Source organism: Hypanus sabinus, chromosome 6 (assembly GCF_030144855.1).
Source record: "Hypanus sabinus isolate sHypSab1 chromosome 6, sHypSab1.hap1, whole genome shotgun sequence".
NCBI classification, from domain to species: domain Eukaryota; kingdom Metazoa; phylum Chordata; class Chondrichthyes; order Myliobatiformes; family Dasyatidae; genus Hypanus; species Hypanus sabinus.
In genome coordinates, this window is record NC_082711.1 from 31340370 (window position 1) to 31359712 (window position 19343).

The 19343-nt window shown below is 43.0% G+C and overlaps 1 long non-coding RNA gene across 1 annotated transcript; it reads left to right on the top strand.

Annotated features, from left to right (window-relative positions):
- Positions 1-425: 425 nt before the first annotated feature.
- LOC132395392 (uncharacterized) lies at positions 426-18444 on the top strand. Its single transcript, XR_009512598.1, has 3 exons — positions 426-472; positions 1734-1835; positions 17486-18444. It is a non-coding gene; the product is annotated as an uncharacterized LOC132395392 (long non-coding RNA).
- The last annotated feature ends 899 nt before the right edge of the window (positions 18445-19343 follow it).

Sequence of the window (19343 nt, forward strand, 5' to 3'; positions counted from 1 at the left end):
TGCAATTCCTGTGGTAATGCTATGGGGCTGGAACAATCACAACCACTTTCCCTTGTGCCAGGTAGGATGTCAATTCTGATTGACTTCAGTTTGCCAGGTCTGCTTGACGCCTTCATCATCGTATGCTTCCTTGATGTCACTCGCAGTTCATCCATGGAATTAGGGTCTTTGGTCCATATTCAGACCAAGATTGCAATGAGGTTTGGAACCAAATGGCATTTTGACAAATGTGTACTTATTGACAGCACAGTGAAATCCGTCATGCGTTACTCTCTTGATGTTTGAAAACACATTGATTAGACTGGATTTATCCTGTTTTTTTTTGGGTAGTGGTGTCGTGGTAACATAGTGGTTAACTATTAACACTATTGCAGTGCAAACAATCAGAGTTCAATTCCTGCTGCTCCTTGTAAGGGGTTTGTTATGTTCTCCTCATTACTATGTGGGTCCTCTGGTTTCCAAAGATGTACAGGTTAGTAGGTTAATTGGCCACATGAGTAAAACTGGGTGACCTAGTCTCATTGAGCCAGAAGGGCTTGTTGCTATGATGTATTTCTAAATAAAATTTAAAATAATAAACAAATAAGGACAAATCTGACACTTTTCCATGTTGCTAAGTAGACACCAGCTTTCTCACAATGCTGTAACAACTTGGATAGAGACATGGTTAGTTCTGGTATGCAGGTCTTAAAGTGCTACAGCCTAGAAGTTTTCTGGCCCCATGGCATTTGCTGTATCCAGTTCGCTCAGTTCTTTCTTGATAACACAGGAATGGATCTAACTGCCTGAGGATTCCCTTATGTGACATTGTGATTTTTGGAAGAAAACAAGATGTTTCATCTATTTGCTTCTGGCTGAACATCATTACTAAAGCTTTTGCACTCAGCTAGTGAGCCTCACTGCCTCGTCCTCTAGTTGGCCATTTATTTATCCACTATCATTCTCAACAAGCTGTGACAAGACCAGGTCTTTATCTTAACAGAGATACAAGAGACTGCAGATGCTGGAAATGTGGAGTGACATACAAAATCCTGGAGGAAATTAACGGGTCAGGCAGCACCTAGGAAGGGAAATGGTTAGTTAACATTTTTGGTGGAGTCCTGATGAAGGGTCTTGACCCGAAGCATTTTTGTTTCTGATTCAGAATTTGTGGGTGTAAGAGCGATTTGAACACAGAAATCCCCACTGGTATTGCAGTCCAACATTGGAGATGTTAAAGTGAGGTCTCATCTGTCTTGTTAGCTGAATGTAAAAAAATCTGTAAGACATATTTAGAAGAAGTGCTAGAGACATTATTCCTTGGCTACTAATTTTCTCTCTATCATCATCACAATTGTTAGGGAAAAGTTTGTGTAGATTGAATGTTGTTTTCTTTAGAATACAACAGCAATCACACTTCAAATGTCCTTCAGTGGCCGTGAAGCACATAGGGATAGCTGAAAGTGATGAAAGGCCCTATGTATGCACTGTTACTGTGTCAGAGGAAAGCTGCAGTCTGAATGGTATTCATCACTAGAAGGTTAACTGAGGACTTTGTCAGCTGAATGAATTAAACCCTGACCTTGTCAGTGTATTCACTGCGAATGCCAGAACTACAATGTATCTTTGTTTATTGCTTTGTGTTTTTGTACAACTACCCAGAGCACAGGCCATTGGTTGTTTTAAAGCTAATTTAAGTGAATAGCAATGTAAAAGCTTCAGGGCAAAATTAAACTGCTCAATTAACTCAACAGGTCAAGCAGCATCTGTGGAGACAAAGGAAAGGTCAATATTTTGGGTCGAGACTCTGCATCGGGACTATATCATAGTGAGAAGGAGGGGTCGGAAAGAGGCTGGTAAGTAATAGGTGGAACCTCTACTAGCCCCTGCATGGAGCATTTTGCCATTTACTCCACTTCCTATGGGATCCTACCAGGACTAGCATCCTCCCCTTCCTGCTTACTGCAAGAACCATCCACGAATCCTTAGTTCATTCTTCCCTTCTCAGCCACCCTACCCTGTACAGACACAGCATCTCAAATTCTGCTTGTGTAGCCTACCACCCAATGGTAACAAATGCACGTTGAATTTTCCATTATCTGGGAATCCTGGGTTCCCTTCCCACTGCTACTGTAGGTTTCGCAAATAAAACAAAGTGAGGCGATTTGTGTTTAATGAAACCGATAACACATTTCATTGAACTCCTAAATCTAAACACAAAAGCAGTCTTAAAAATCCTTACAAAACAATGTCATCACATCAGACCAGTCTCTTAGCGAAACCCCAACTCAATGTTGGTGGTTGCGAACTAAGTACATTTCTCCTAATTACATTACCCTACACCATTAGCTCACGTATTCCCTCTCTCCTTCTTCACCTTTTCCACTCATCCCACTCACCAACAAGATGTCTGCCACTTGGTTCCCTCTGCACTCTCAGCCCTGAAACAAGGTGTTGACCTGAAACACAGGTGCTGCCTGACTCGCTGAGACCTTCTAGCAGTTTGTTCTCGTTTGCTCCAGATTCCAGCATCTGCAACCTCTTGAGTCCATTGGCACTTTTAACCCCATAAGACCATAAGACATAGGAGCAGAATTAGGCCATTCAGCCCATCGAGTCTACTGCGCCATTTGACCATGGCTGATCCATTTCCCTCTCAACCCCATTCACATGTCTCCTCCTTGTAAGCTTTCACATGCCTTGGTATGTGCTGGCAATTACAGAACACAGGTGTAGGGGAAAGACAGACATCCATTTAGAGGCCTTCTGAAAATCCAAGAGCATCCAGTGATTCTCCTTTGTCTATCCTGCTTGTTATTTCCTCAAAAGTATTCCAACAGATTTGTTAGGCAAGATTTTCCCTTAAAGAAACCATGCTGACTATGGCCTGTTTTATCGAGAGCCTCCAAGTACCCCAAGACCTCATTCTTCACAATTAAATCCAACATCTTCCCAACCAATGAGGTCAGGCACTGGCCTATTATTTCCTTTCTTCTGCCTTGCCCCCTTCTTAAAGAGTGGGAGAATGATAAAGTGTGATATGTAATTTTCCAGTCCTTCAGAACCATACCAGAATATAATGATTCTTGAAAAATCATTACTAATGCCTCCATATTCCATCTTTTCCCTCCTCTGGGCTTTTCTGTTGACTTCTGTTGGTTTTTAAAAGCTTCCCAATCCTCTAACTTGCCACTACTTTTTACTCTATTATATATCCTCTCTTTTGCTTTTATGTTGGCTTTGACTTCCCTTGTCAACCACAGTTTTGTCATCCTGCCTTTAAAATACTTATGCTCCTTTGTGATGTATCTATCCTGCACCTTCTGAGCCAGAACCTCCGGCCATTGCTGCTGTGCTGTCATCCCTGCCAGTGTCCCCTGCCAACCAACATTGGCCAACTGCACTCTCATGTCTCTGTAATCCCCTTTATTCCAGTGTAACGTTTGACTTTAGCCTCTCCCTCTCCAATTGCAGGGTGAATTCTATCATATTATGATCACTGTCTCCTAGGGGTTCCTTTACTTAAGATCCCTAATCAAATTCATCTCATTACACAACAACCACAAGCAAATCGAAAAAACATCTCATAGGCATTTTTCAAATTCTTTCTCTTGGGATCCAAAATCAGCACCAACCTTATTTTCCCAATCTACCTTCATCACCACCGGAACATTGCCCTACCAAATTAGTTTAAACCCTCCCCAACAGCTCTAGCAATCTTGCCAGCAAGGATATTTGTTCCCCTGGAGTTCAGGTGTAACACATCCCTTTTGTACTGGTCATAACTTCCCCAGAAGAGATCCCAATGATCCAGAAATCTGAACCCCCCCCCCCCCCCCCAACGGCTGCACCAGTTCCTCAGTCATGCATTCATCTGCCAAATCATCCTATCCTTACCCTCACTGGCATCAATCCAGAGATTACTACCCCTGGAGGTCCTGCTTTTTAGCTTTCTATCAAGTTCCTTCAATTACTCTCCTGAACTAGGCCACAGGTGTATTCTGCACTGGCTACCCATATCCTTTCCCTCTCCTGACAGCCACACATGTACCTGCCTCCTGCAACTCAGGGGTGACTGTAGCTCCTATCTATCGCTTCCTCAGTTTCCCCTCTGGCCGTCGAGCTGCAGCTCCAGTACCTTAACATGTTCTCTGAGGAGCTGCAGCTCAGTGTACCTGGTGCAGATGTGGCTATGTGGGAGGCTGGAGTCTCCCAGGATTCCCACATCTCACACAAAGAACACGACGTAGCCATTGGAGCCTCTCTCACTGATGCGCCTACAGACAAAGAGTGAAGAAAGAAGAAGAAGAAACTATCCAGGTAAGTACCTCACTCAAGCCTGACGAGCCAAAGCTTCCCCACTGCTCCACTGGTCACCTACCTTATTTTTATTTGCCCTTGCTAATGAACTGTGAATCGATTGGGCCACCGGAAAACACCGAAAGCCTGCGAATGCTTCTTCTTAAATCGCACTCGCAGGCCTGCGAGTTGCCTCTCTCTCATTGACGATTCAGTCGGGCTGCCAGAGAAACGCTGACAGCCTGCGAACACTCCTCCTTAAATCTCAGTCGTGAACCTGTGAGTTGCCTCCGCTCGCTCCCGATTCAACTGGGCCTCCAGAAAAATGTGGAAAGCCTGTGGGCGCTCCTTTTCAAATCTCTCTCACGGACCTGTGAGTTGCCTCCTCTCTCGCTTTTCATTTCATTAGGCCGCCAGTAAAACCCAGATTGTTGTCGGAAACTGGCGGAGTAGGCAGACCATTACAGCAGTAAAGGATTAATCACTGAGGCTCTCAGCTCTTCTGGCACTTTCTGATTTTAGTTTGCACTTTTCAACATATGGGATAGACAATTGCTGGAAACCACTGCTGACTTGACCTTATTGACATTGTGGAGAACCAACTATTATTTTAACTGGAGGCCTGCCCACAGATATTGTGAGTTTGCTGCAAGCCAACCAGAAATGCCAGAGGTGTCGGAACCAGAAGAGACCTGAAAAGCTAATATTTTGTGCATCTGGGGGCAGCAGGAGGATCATCTGGGTTCCAAAGGGAAGTTTGGCTTCAACCCACTGACCAGTATTCATTTCTCACTAAATTCAAATAAGAGCCAATCACAGTATATTGCCCATAAAGCCTGCACACAAATCCTTCCAGCTTCAAGTTGCCATGGCTAGGAGCATTCTCCTGTCTCCTCCGCACCTATTTCCCTTTGAATGAGGATGAGACGTCATATAAGTACTATTGAAAAACACGAATTCTAATTAGAGGTGACATGATCACTGTGGCGTGATGCTAAAATTTATTTAATCTTCAGTCCTTTCAGATGCTCTATTTTGTTGAGATTAGTCATTAACGTAGATGTGGATTGTGACTTGTTAGTTTCTATTTGCTTGCTTCTGAGGATTGCTGACATAGAACTGTTTCTAGTCTTTTCCCCAGGACAGGTTAGTCCAAAACTAGACGAGCTAGGTTTAAAGTGAGAGGGATTTGACTGGCAAGTTTCTCACCCGGAAGGTGGTGAAGGACCCTGATACAAAGATTCCCTGGAAGTCATGAATCATTTTATTAAGTGTTACAAGAGCAAGGAAGAATAAGTATTGCAAGAGAAAATGAAAAGAGAGGAGACTGAAGGTAGTGTGGTCTTCTCGTACAGGACAACTGATTCTAGAAATTTCTTTGATAACAGTCAACCAATAAAATTGTCAGATTCAAGTAATGTGACACCTGCCACTGAAATCAAGAAGTTTCCAGAAAAATAGAGGCAACTGTAACCGTTGAAAATCTCACTGAACAATTGCATGTATCCCCCAAGTGGATCACAAATGTGTTGTAGGATTTGAAGACATGCATGCCTCAGTGACCTGGAGAGCTACGTTGGCTGGAGTCAGGGCCTTGTGCTTTGGCTCTTGGTAGGATCACCCAGGTCAAAGGGTAAAGGACAGGCTAAGAGTGGTCCACCAGTCCTCCAGGTTGGGGTTTCAGCTCAAGGCTAACAATTCTGACTGATCAAAAATAATTAGTTATGGAAACGGCAATGACGAATCCTTCTATATCTGTGTGCGACGGTATGGACAGACAGACATAGAGGACTTTCACTGCTGCCCTAAATGCCAGCAGGCTAGAAGAAGAATTACATGTGTAATGGTGATGATATATTAAAAAAATACCAAGAATAAGAAAATTAAACTACAAGAAAAATAACTATTCTGCACCACAATCCAACAGTGGTGAGCATATGGAATGAGCTCCCAGAGGGACTGATAGAGGGAAGTACAATGATTTAAAATGCACAACAGCAATTATATGGATAGAAAGAGTTTGAAGGAATGTTAGCCAAATGCAAGCAAATAGGACTAGCTCAGTTCGCCAACTTTATAGTGTGGGAGAGTTGGGCTGAAGGGCCAGGTTCCATGTTGTATAGCTCTATGACTCTATAAGACCGAGCTCTTAATAACAGGAGGTAGCTCCCAAAGCAGGTTGATATAAGTTGCCCAGTTTTCACACGCCCACTGTTTAGAATGCATGTAGCCTGCCAACTGTATGCCAGCTACCACTAATAATACTGCAGAATGTAGATCCATTGTGAGCTGCCCATTCTAGGTTTATTTTCTCCAGTGGGCCTACCACAACATAATCTGATTACAAGATCTGCCCCCTGCTTAACCAGCTGTCAAAGCAGTTGAAAACTCTGGATGTTTCACACATTTAACAACTCTTCATATGTCTAGCTGCAAAACATCATCTTTGAGCTGACACATTCATTTCTGAAGCACAGGCATTATAGGTGATACAACTTACCTGATGTCCAAGGTTGCACGTGAGAACCAGTGGCTGTGATTGAGGAACCGAGTGATAGTGTTTTTTGCACTGTCTCCTCACTGTTTCTCCACAACCAGGCAAGGCTGTAGTTTTTGGAGTGTCTGAAAGTGAATAGAGGCAAGATGATGAAAGGACAGAAGAAAGTAGGAAGTGGTTATGTTATACCCTCGCCCATTACGCAATAATCGGAGATTTGGAGATGAGAAAATAGTGAAATGATAGAAGGAGGGATTCTGAGTGATTGTATAGTCATCTTCAATGGATTTAGTCTCATCAGTAATCAAGGCTTCAGCCTTGAACGATCTTCATTATTGTGAATGTCATCTCTTCAGCAGTAGTCAGGTCATGCTCTGTGCCGTCCTTTCCTGCAAGGTAGTTCAAAGGATATCAAGCAAAGTGTTTTGGTAATGTTATTGTCATGATTGAATAACGTACATTCTTTGTGTGTTTTGGCATCAGGCCTGTCATGGGTAGGATGAAGTGAATGGATAAATGTTAGGTATGAGTTCTTACAAAGGCCTCCAGAAAGTGGAGGATAAAACCGTTCCCACCATCCAGGCCATGCTTTTTTCTCACTGCTGCGATTGGGAAGGAGATACAGGAGCCTTAGGTCCCACAGCACCAGGTTCAAGAACAGTTATTACTCTTCGACCATCAGGCTCCTGAACCAGCATGGATAACTAACCTTAATTCTGAACTTGTTCCACAACCAATGGACTCTCTTTCAAGGACTCTATGATGCTCCATCAATAACTCTCGGAGACAGGAGGTGAATGATAGGCTTTTATTAACAGCAAAAGGGACCACGACATCTTGGAGACTGAGGGATGAGCAGTGCCTCAAATCGCCTTTATACAGGGGTCTGTGGGAGGAGCCACAGGAGCAGTCAGCAGAGGGGAGTATACATAGTTTACCACACTGTACAATTCATGTTCTCAGTATTATCTGTCTATCTATCTATAATTACTTTTTCTCAGCTCAAGCTGAGGTTTGGGCATAGCCAAGCACACTCATTTCTCAATTGCTAGGAACTTTCAGAGTATTCTAGTGGTGCTTAGTATTGTGGCTGTCTGGAGTATATAAATATCGCTGTGTCAGCCTAATTGTTTAATGTTATTGTGTAGTGCCTTTGGGATGATACCAGTTGTAGGTGTAGGTATTACTATTGGGACAATGTATACCCTGTTCACGTTCCACAGTTTTTCAGTTTCCTCTTAGCTCAGCCTATTTCTAGTGTTTTTCACCAAGTGATTTCTGGATGTTCTGTGTGTTTGGAATGGCTACATTTATTAAGTAAGTTGTTCCTGCTTGTTTATCCCGTATGATTATATCCGGGCAGTTATTATGGATTGTTCTATCTGTACTAATGGATTGGTTGCAACATAATTTGTAGGACTCTGCCTCTAAAACTGGATTAGGCTTGTATTTAGAGTAAGGTATGGTGTCTTTTATGAGTTTGTATTTTAAAGCAAGATCTTGGTGAATGATGTTTGCTGCTTGATTGCGTCTGTGTAAGAAATCAGATTGTGTTAAATTGTGCTGCAGGATCCTGTGACGTGTCGGATTGTTTCTGTTTCTTCTTGGCATTGTTTGCATTAGTCATCTGAAATTTGTTGGTCTTTTATTATGTTTCTTGGATAATGTTTGTGTTAACCACCTGGTCCTGTATTGCCACAGGCAATGCCTCTGTTTCTGGGAAGAAGTCTCCAACTCTTGAGCCAGGTTTCTGACGCTTCCTTGTTGACACCTAATCGACTCCGATCGTGGGGATGTCTTTAATGAAGGGCCATGCTCGTCCATTGGTTAACTTTTTATTCAATAGTGATAATTTCTTCATTTTTCTAGGTTGTGTTCTGTTTTAAGTTTAGTGTGATGTGTACTTCTTATCAGAATTGCATATGCTTGCATGGAATGCTAAATCCTGTTGTCGTTGATGAAAATATATCCTTACAAGTATTACCTGACTGCTGTATAATTGTCTGTTATTCCTCTTCCTCCTTCTGTACTAGGTAGTGTTAAATGAGCGTGTTCAAGTATACATAGTGTTTTCTAAAATCTGTCATTTCAATTCTTTTTTGTAAACTTTCCAGATCAGGTTAAGACCAAACTATTATGCCAAAAGAATATTATTTTTTTATTATTGCACAATTTGTCTTTTTTTGCTCATTGTCTGTCATTCTTTGCTTGTGTGTAGTTTTCATGTTGATTCTATTTTATTTCTTTGTTCTACTATGAATGCCTGCATTAAAATGAATCTCAGGATAGTACTTACTCTGAACTTTGAATTAGATTTGAGGATTCATCCACTGATTCTGCACACTCGTGAGGGCTCGTTGCACTTATTCTTGCAGTTAATCCATAATTCTTAGGGCTATATTTCTAACACTGACATCCATGGCTCTCCAAGTACCTACAAAACCACCACTTCTGAGCACATAATACCCTAGTGCTTCAGCTAAGGTCACCAGTGCAGGAAAACCACACCCTCCAATGAATCATTCACTGTTAATAATCACAAAACACATTGCTGATTTCGGATGAGTTCAGATCCTCTAGCGGACACGGTGTACATCAAACTTTGAAAGGTTCAGATTAATTTTAATTAGCATTACTCAAGCAGAATGCTGTTGAAGCAGACAGCTAATGAACCACATGGGAGGTGTTGTCTACACAAGGATATCAAATGAGGATGCAGAACACATGAAGAGTTCTGCCTAAATTTCAGTCAGGGGCTACATTAATCATGCATGAAAATCCTGTACCATTTCTAGGAATAAACCTATAATGGATTGAGGAGGCTGTTCTGAATATCGTGCCTCGGGTTCCTCTTGGGTGAGCAATCGTATTTGTTCATTTCTCCCCTGCAGTTTGTTCACATACGCCATTTAATCCTCTGAGTTTAGTTTTTCCTTTAATCTGCATTCAAAGTCAATTAAAGTGGACAATTTACTAATTCCACATCCTTGGGATGTGGGTGGGAAAAGGAACCACTGGGTGAATCCAATGCAGTCACACTGAGTACATGCAAACTTACACAGACAGTTCAAAGTAAATTTATTATCAAAATATGTATGTGTTATCATATACAGTACTGTCTTAAGCACATACAGTGGCATGCAAAAGCTTGGGCACCCCTGGTCAAAATATCTTTTACTGTGAATAGTTAAGTGAGTAAAGATGAACTGATCTCCAAAGGTCATAAAGTTAAAGATGAAACTATCTTTTCAACATTTTAATCAAGATTAGTGTATTATTTTTGTTTTGTACAATTTTAGAGTGGAAAAAAAAAGGAAAGGAGCACCATGCAAAAGTTTGGGCATCCCAAGAGATTTGAGCTCTCAGATAACTTTTATCAAGGTCTCAGACCTCAATTAGCTTGTTAGGACTATAGCTTGTTCACAATCATCGTTAGGAAAGGCCAGGTGACGCAAATATCAAAGCTTTATAAATACCTTGACTCCTCAAACCTTGTTCCAACAATCAGCAGCCATGGCCTCCTCTGAGCAGCTGCCTAGCACTCTGAAAATTAAAATAAATGATGCCCACAAAGCAGGAGAAGGCTATAAGAAGGTAGGAAAGCATTTTCAGGTAGCGTATCTTCAATTCGTAATGTAATTAAGAAATGGCAGTTAACACGAACAATGGAGGTCAAGTTGAGGTCTGGAAGACCAAGAAAACTTTCCAGGAGAATTGCTTGTAGGATTGCTAGAAAGGCAAATGAAAACCCCTGTTTGACTGCAAAAGACCCTCAGGAAGATTTAGCAGACCCTGGAGTGGTGGTGCACTGTTCTACTGTGCAGTGACACCTTCACAAATATGACCATCATGGAAGAGTCATCAGAAGAAAACCTTTAAGTCCAGTGGACTGATGAAGTTAAAATGGAACTTTTTGGCCACAACGAGCAAATCAGGTCAGGTCAAGTCAGGTCAAGTCACCTTTTATTGTCATTTTGACCATAACTGCTGGTACAGTGCATAGTAAAAAGGAGACAACGTTTTTTTCAGGACCATGGTGCTACATGAAATAGTACAAAAACTACACTGAACGATGTAAAAACACCGCGAAAAACTACGCTAGACTACAGACCTACCCAGGACTGCATAAAGTGCACAAAACTGTGCAGGCATTACAATAAATAATAAACAAGACAATAGGCACAGTAGAGGGCAGAAAGTTGGTGTCAGTCCAGGCTCTGGGTATTGAGGAGTCTGATGGCTTGGGGGAATAAACTGTTACGTAGTCTGGTCGTGAGAGCCCGAATGCTTTGGTGCCTTTTCCTAGATGGTAGGAAGGAGAAGAGTTTGTTTGAGGAATGTGTGGGGTCCTTCATAATGCTGTTTGCTTTGCGGATGCAGCGTGTAGTGTAAATGTCTGTAATGGCAGGAAGAGAGACCCCGATGATCTTCTCAGCTGACCTCACTATCCGCTGCAGGGTCTTACAATCCGAGACGGTGCAATTTCCAAACCAGGCAGTGATGCAGCTGCTCAGGATGCTCTTGATACAACCTCTGTGGAATGTGGTGAGGATGGGGGGTGGGAGATGGACTTTTCTCAGCCTTCGCAGAAAGTAGAGACGCTGCTGGGCTTTCTTTGCTATGGAGCTGGTGTTGAGGGACCGGGTGAGATTCTCCGCAAGGTGAACTCCAAGAAATTCAGTTCTCTTAACAATCTCTACCGAGGAGCCGTCGATGTTCATCGGAGAACGGTCGCTCCGTGCCCTCCTGAAGTCAACAACCATCTTTTTTGTTGACATTCAGAGACAGGTTGTTGGCTCTGCACCAGTCTGTTAGCGGCTGCACCTCCTCTTTGTAAGCTGACTCGTCATTCTTGCTGATGAGACCCACCACGGTTGTGTCATCAGCGAATTTGATGATATGGTTCGAGCTGTGTGTTGCAGCACAGTCGTGGGTCAGCAGAGTGAACAGCAGTGGACTGAGCACACAGCCCTGGGGGACCCCTGTGCTCAGTGTGATGGTGTTGGAGATGCTGCTCCTGATCCGGACTGACTGAGGTTTCCCAGTCAGGAAGTCTAGGATCCAGTTGCAGAGGGAGGTGTTCAGGCCTAGTAGACTCAGCTTTCCAATCAGTTTCTGAGGAAAGATTGTGTTGAATGCTGAACTGAAGTCTATGAACAGCATTCGAACGTATGTGTCTTTTTTGTCCAGGTGGTTTAGGGCCAGGTGGAGGGTGATGGCAATGGTGTCATCTGTTGAGCGGTTGGGACGGTACGCAAACTGCAGAGGGTCCAGTGAGGGGGGCAGCAGGGTCTTGATATGCCTCATGACGAGCCTCTCGAAACACTTCATGATGATGGATGTAAGTGCAACGGGATGGTAGTCTTTGAGACAGGACACTGAAGATTTCTTCGGCACGGGGACGATGGTGGCGGCCTTGAAGCATGTTGGAATGGTGGCGCTGCTCAGGGAGATGTTGAAGATGTCAGTGAAAACATCTGCCAGCTGGTCTGCACATCCTGTGAGCACTCTGCCAGGAATATTGTCTGGTCCAGCAGCCTTCCGTGGGTTGACCTGCATAGAGTTCTTCTCACATCGGCCATGGTGAGACACAGCACCTGGTCATCCGTAGGAGGGGTGGACTTCCTCACTGCCACGTCATTTTCCGCCTCTAAACGAGTGTAGAAGTTGCTCAGCGCATCTGGGAAAGAGGCATCACCCACGTAGTCAGGTGATGTTGTCCTGTAGTTGGCGATGTCCTGAATGCCCTTCCACATGCGCCGCTGTGGAAGTGGCTGTGGATTCGCTGGGCGTGTGCACACTTTGCCCCTCTGATGGCCCGGGACAGTTTGGCCCTTGCAAAGGTATGTTTGGAGAAAAAAGGGTGCAGAATTTCATGAAAAGAACACCTGTCAAACTGTTAAGCATGGGGGTGGATCGATCATGCTTTGGGCTTGTGTTGCAGCCAGTGGTACGGGGAACATTTCACTGGTAAAGGGAAGAATGAATTCAATTAAATACCAGCAAATTCTGGAAGCAAACATCACACCGTCCATAAGAAAGCTGAAGATGAAAAGAAGATGGCTTCTACAACAGGAAAATAATCTTAAATACACCTCAAAATCCACAGTGAACTACCTCAAGAGGTGCAAGCTGAAGGTTTTGCCATGGCCCTCACAATTACCCCGACCTAAACATCATCGAAAATCTGTGGATAGACCTCAAAAGAGCTGTGCATGCAAGACGACCCAAGAATCTCACAGAACTAGAAGCCTTTTGCAAGGAAGAACGGGCGAAAATCCTCCAAACAAGAATTGAGAGACTCTTAGCTGGCTACAGAAAGCGTTTACAAGCTGTGATACTTGCCAAAGGAGGTGTTACTAAGTACTGACCATACCGGGTGCCCGAAGCAAAAGTTTTTTCCCTTTTCCTTCTTTGTTATTTTGAAATTGTAAAAAATGGAAACAAAAAAAAGTAATCTTGCTTAAGATATTAAAGAAATGTGTCATCTTTAACTTTATGTCTTTTGGAAATCAGGTCATCTTTTACTTGCTTAGCTATTCACAGTGACAGAAATGTTGACCAGGGGTGCCACTGTATGTATAGCTAGGATGCCACAAAAATATACATATTTCACAACATATGTGAGAGATGATAAACCTGATTCTGATATGGGTCTCTAATGTGGACTGAGAGTGAGAAGGGGGCAGAGAGAGGGGAATCATTGTTGGGAAAAATGGAAGGGAGAAGGGAGGAAGTGGAAAGCACCAGAGAGACATTCTGTAATGATCAATAAGCCCAATTGTTTGGAATCAAATGAGCTTGCCCGGTGTCTCAGGGATGGTGCATCTACACCCAAGCGACCCCCTGCCGCTGGCATGCCTTCACTGCCACCGGTCTCATACCCCTCACACGGCATTCTGCCCTCAACATTCCCAACATCTTTTGGTCCCGCCAGATTTACAAACTCGCTGTCCTATCCACGTTGACAAATACTGTGCAACAGTCTTAGGCACCCCAGCTAGAGATACAATACGTGCCCAAAACTCCTGCACAGAACTGTATATGGTCAGATTCATTTTCTTTCAGGCATTTACAGAGGAAAAAAGAAATACAAATAGAATTTATGATAAACTATGTATAAACAGCAAAGACTGATGAACAAACGATGTGCAAAAGAAGACAAACTGTGCAAATTAAACATAATGTGAACATGAGTTGTAAAGATAGCCGGCGGGTGGCGCAATGGCATCAGCGCCGGACTCCGGAGCGAAGGCTCCTGAGTTCGAATCCAAGTCAGGCCACGCCCAAGCATGCTTTCCATCTATGCCAGGTTGAGCGTCGAGCTAGCCACTTGGCCTTGTAAAAAAATACAAGGGTCGAGTCAGGAATGTTCATAATGTGATCCGGTTAATCTGAAAGGAGGCCAGTCCTGACACCATGTGCCAGACAAGAATGGCTGACCGTCTGGTGTGACAAGCTATGAAATGAAGTTGTAAAGATTCCTCGAAGGGTCGTAAAATCACTTCAAAGCAGCAGTGATTGAAGTTACTCATTAGGGTTCAGGATCCTGTTTCTGAACCTGGTGCTGGTTCCTAAGGCTTCTGTATTGCCTGCCCAATGGTAGTAGTGAGAAGAGGGCATGGCCAGGATGGGTGGGGGTCTTTGATAATGGACGCTGCTTTCTTGTGGCAGCGGTCTATGTTAACTGTATTCAAAGGTAGGGAGAGTTTTGCTTGTGATGGACTGGGCTGTGACCATGACTTCCTGTAGCCTTATCCGTTCCTGGGCATTGATGCAACTAGTTAGCATACTTCCCACTATCAAAGTCTTTGGTGACATGCTAAAGTTATGCAAACTTCTAAGAAAGTAGAGGAGCTGTTGTGCCTTCTTTGTGTTAAGACTTAGGCACTAGTCCCCAGGAGACTGGATCCTCCGCTATGTTAATGAGGAGGAATTTAATGCTACTGATCCTCTCCAACTCGATTACCTAATGAGGACTGACTCATGGACCTTGGCTTCTTCCTCTTGTAGTCGATTATCAGCTGTTTGTTTTTACTAACATTGAGTGCAAGGCTGTCGTTGTGGCACCACTCAACCAGATTTTCAATCTCTCTCTTAAATGCCAATTTGTCACCGCCTTTTTATTCGGCCAACAACAGTGCGGTCATCAGCGAGCTTAAATAAGATGTTGGGGGCCGTAAGTAGCCACAAGATCGTAAGTATATGAGTAGATCGGGGGGCTGAGCGCACAGCCCTGTGGTTCACCTGTGCTGATGGTGAGTGTGGACAAGATGTTGTTGCCAATTCATGCTAAGTGGGGTCTGCCAGTGAGTAATTTGGGGATCGGGTTGCACAGGACAGTACCGAGGCTTAGGTTTTGCAGCTGAGTGATGAGCTTTGTAGGGATGATAGTGTTGAATGCTGAGCTGTAGTGAACGAAGAGGACGCTGATGCTTGCATTGTCCAGGTTTACCACAGCTGAGTGAAGAGCCAATGACATAGCATCTGCTGTTGACCTGTTGTGATGGTAGGCAAATTGGAGTGGATCCAAATCACTCCTCAGGCATGAGTTGGTATGTTTCATGATGAACCCCTTGAAGCACTTCATCACAGTGGATCTAAGTCCCACTGGGGAATAGTCACTGAGGCAGGTTCTTGGGTATCAGCATGAGTGAGGCCTGTTTCACGCAGCTGGGTACCTCCGATTGGCCAAGTGGGAGGTTAAGGATCTCAGTGAGCACGGTCTTCAGTACTCAGGTACACCATCCAGGCAGATGCTTTCCATGGGTTCACCCTCCTGAAGGATGTTCTCATGTCGGCCTCAGAGACTGAGATCACAAGATCGTCGGGGGCTCTGGGGATTCATGAAGATTCCTCTGTGCCCCATCGAGAAAAATTACATAAGGTAAATTGAGCTCACCTTGGGGGGGGGGGGGGGATCTCGTTGCTCTTGTTGTTGCTTGGTCCTGCCTTGTAGGAGGTGATAGCATTCAAGCCCTGCTGCAGCTGTCAAGCATCCCTCCAAGACACAAGTTTAGTCCGGGTTTGCCTCCATGCATCCGAGATGGCCTTCAAGAGGTCATGCCTGGATCACGAGTCCTAAACACCATTGACTTAACTCTCAGAAGATTACAGATCTCTCGGTTCATACAGTACTTTTGATTGGGGAAGACTCTGAATAATTTTGTGGGGACACTCTCGTGCACCTGTGTCTTTATAGACAGTGCCCAAGCTCAAGACTAAATCCGCATCCTTGGATCGCTGATTTGAATTCCAGCCTGCAGATTGGATATTGCTCAAAAATCACACAGATGACCAGAAGACAAGTTTTACGTAGTGGTTAAATTACAAGACCAGCAGCTAAAAATCTGGACTTCAGGTAGTTGTTGCCTAGATATTAGACTATATAATGTCATGTATTGTGCGTCATACGTCAGTTTCCATGAAAACTCACTTCCAAATGAAGGGCCCTCAAACAAGTCATCCCCATTCAATTTCAAGCTATTAAAAGTTTGGAATCAAACAAAAACAGATAGCAGTCACAATATCCACGAAGCTAGAAGATTACCGAAATAAAACCTACTTCCTTCAATAATGTCCTTTAAGCAATTAATTCCACTGTTTACTTTTTGTATGCCTCCTCAGGTCAGCGGTAATGGGGGATTGAACAATACATGCTGGCATTGTTGATAGCACTTACTTCCTTGAAAGCATTGGATTGGTCTTCAAAACTGGGAAATCATCCAGATTTTTGGGCTTTAATTTCTACTTTTTGAAATTGAGTCAAAAGGAGAAATTTGTAGATATATTTTAAAAATAGAATGGGATCAATGATGATCACAAAATATTAAGAAGCTCTGTTGATACAGACACAGGTGCAGGGAATAGCTAGGAGGAAATCGATCTTTTTAATCAACTTCAATTTTCAGGAAATGACAGAAAAGTACAATAATAGTATTACAGTGTACTTACTTATCAGTATTACTTATTTGGTATTTATGTATTATTATTTGTATTTGGTCAGTTTATCTTCTTTTGCACATTCGTTATTTGTCAGTCTTTGTGTGTAGTTTTTCATTGATTATATTGTATGTCTTTGTCCTACTGTGAATACCTGCAAGAGAATGAACTTTAGGGTAGTATATGGTGACATATTGTGCTTAGATAATAAATTTACTTGGAACTTAAAAAAAAATTATAAACATCTTAAAATTTTAGCACAGAATCTGTCTGGCTTATGATTATGCAGATGTGTTAAAGATCCCAAAGACCTCCAAAGACCAGAAGAGTTTTCCCCTGATTTCCCATTGAAAATATCTATTAGCAACAAAAACTGAGTGTTCTTTGTTATTTATGGGATGTTGGTGGGACAGAGCATCCACAGTGTTTGCTTACACAGGTATAGGAATTATGAGTGATTTCTTTCAAATTTTTTTCTGAATTGTTTGACACAAGATGATGGTTAGTACTTATTAAAAGCTTTGCACTCTACTCTTCTGCTTATGCTTTTTTTTCATTGAAACTGGAGTTCATAACTGAGTGACCTAAATTTATTCTATTATTTCACAACAGCATGAATTCACATAACCCGAACTTTTTAAACATTTGATTTTTGATTCAATCCTTGACATAATTATAGCTATGCTACAAATTTCAACATAAGTTTGATGTATATTTATTATCAAAGAATGTATAAATTATACAACCTTGGGATTTGTTTGCACACAGGTAGCCACAAAGCAAGAAACCCAGAAGAGCAAAATTAAAGAAAAAAAAGAATTAAAATAAAAATAAAAGATCTACAGCCAATGCACGAGAGAAAGAAAGAAATACACAAAATTCATGCAAACAATTGAAGCAAACAACAACAATCCAAACTAAAAATTGTGTCCTCAGATCCAAACCCCAGAGCAGCCCAGGGTAAGCCCAAAGCCTCGTTTTTCAGTTCATCATATTAGCAGCCACGGAGCACAACAGCTGGGCTAGTCATCATAGCCTCAGCGCCATATAGAGAATTGAATGACCTTCGCGGAGAACTTCGCCCTGGATCCCAACACCCTATGTTTTCAGTGTATCTGGGCTAGCATTTAAATGGGCCAAATGACGGAACAGCGAAAGGCTCTGGAGAGAGGAGAGAATATCGCGGAGAGCAAAGAAGATCGGCTCTCGCCTTCGATCTGGGCTGGCGCTTAAATTGTCTGAACAGCGTATTGTACCTCGCACTAAGACCCAGGCACCACTGCAGCAAAAGGCTCCAGGCCTAGACCACACCGCTCAGTGACTTGCTTCGGGCCCAGATTGCGTCGCCCAACCCAAAGCCATTCTCAAACTCTTCAAATCAGCTCAGTGCCCAGAATGATCCAACCTCACACCCAGGTCTGTTGTACAAGCACCAAATCTCCTCAGCCCACGCCCTGACTTCTACTTTCAGCGCCCAGAGCAATCCAGCTTTGCTGCTGGGCCAGCTGTATGGGCTTTGGAACTCCATCTGGAACGATTCTGCAACACACCATCTTGACTCACCCTCCGAACTCGCCTCGCCATCGCTCGCCCCTTCACTGTTTGTGGCAATAATTTAACATATTGTAGTCTGTCTGGAAAAAATTCCAACAAAATTGATTTAATTCAAATACTTCCTGAAAATATTTTTATCTTCAAACCCACAGCCAAATTTTCAATCACAATGAGACAAGCTATCAATTTATTTGTTAAACTTATTAATAAATTTAACAGTGTGGTTTCTAATCAAACATTTAATTCATTTTTTGCCATTTCGCTGAATTTAATGAGATAGTGGATTTAAGTTGCACCGGATAAATCAAACATGGAGAGTCACAGAACATAGAATAGTACAGCACAGTGCAGGCCTTTCAGCCCACAATGTTGTGCTGACACTTAAACCCTGCCTCCTATATAAACCCCCACCCTAAATTCCTCCATACACCTGTCTAGTAGTCTCTTAAATTTCACTGGTCTCCACCACAGACTCAGACAGTACATTCCACGCACCAACCACTCCATCGCCTCCTCTCCCTTAATATCAACATGTCTGCCTGCACTGCACTATCTCTGTAAATGTAACACTACATCCTGCATGGTTATTGCTTCTCCCCTTTATTACCTAGGTGCACTGATGTGATGAAATGACCTGTATGGATGGCATGCAAAACTAGGCTTTGATTGTACTTCCTTACCTGTGAGAACACTAAACCAACGTAACAATGTCATTGCCCAATTTAACAAGCCACAGAGTATCATCTTCTAGCTGAGGTCCCATCTACCCCTCAGATGGAACCTGTGACACTATTTGAAGGAAGTGTATAAATGAGGTGCAGGGGAGTTATCCTCGGTGCCCTGAACAGTACATATTCCTCAGTTATTCCTGGGCAGCACAACTCAAGGACGATCCAAGACTTTTGGAGTTGCATTTAGTCATGTGTTACACATCACTGAGCTGCGTGCCTGGACTCAACTGTGCATTATATTACAGATTCACAGAGTTATATACTGAAACATGTCCTTCATCCAACTCGTATCTGACCAAGATGCCCAAGTTAATCCATTTGCTTTTACTTGGCCCTCTAAA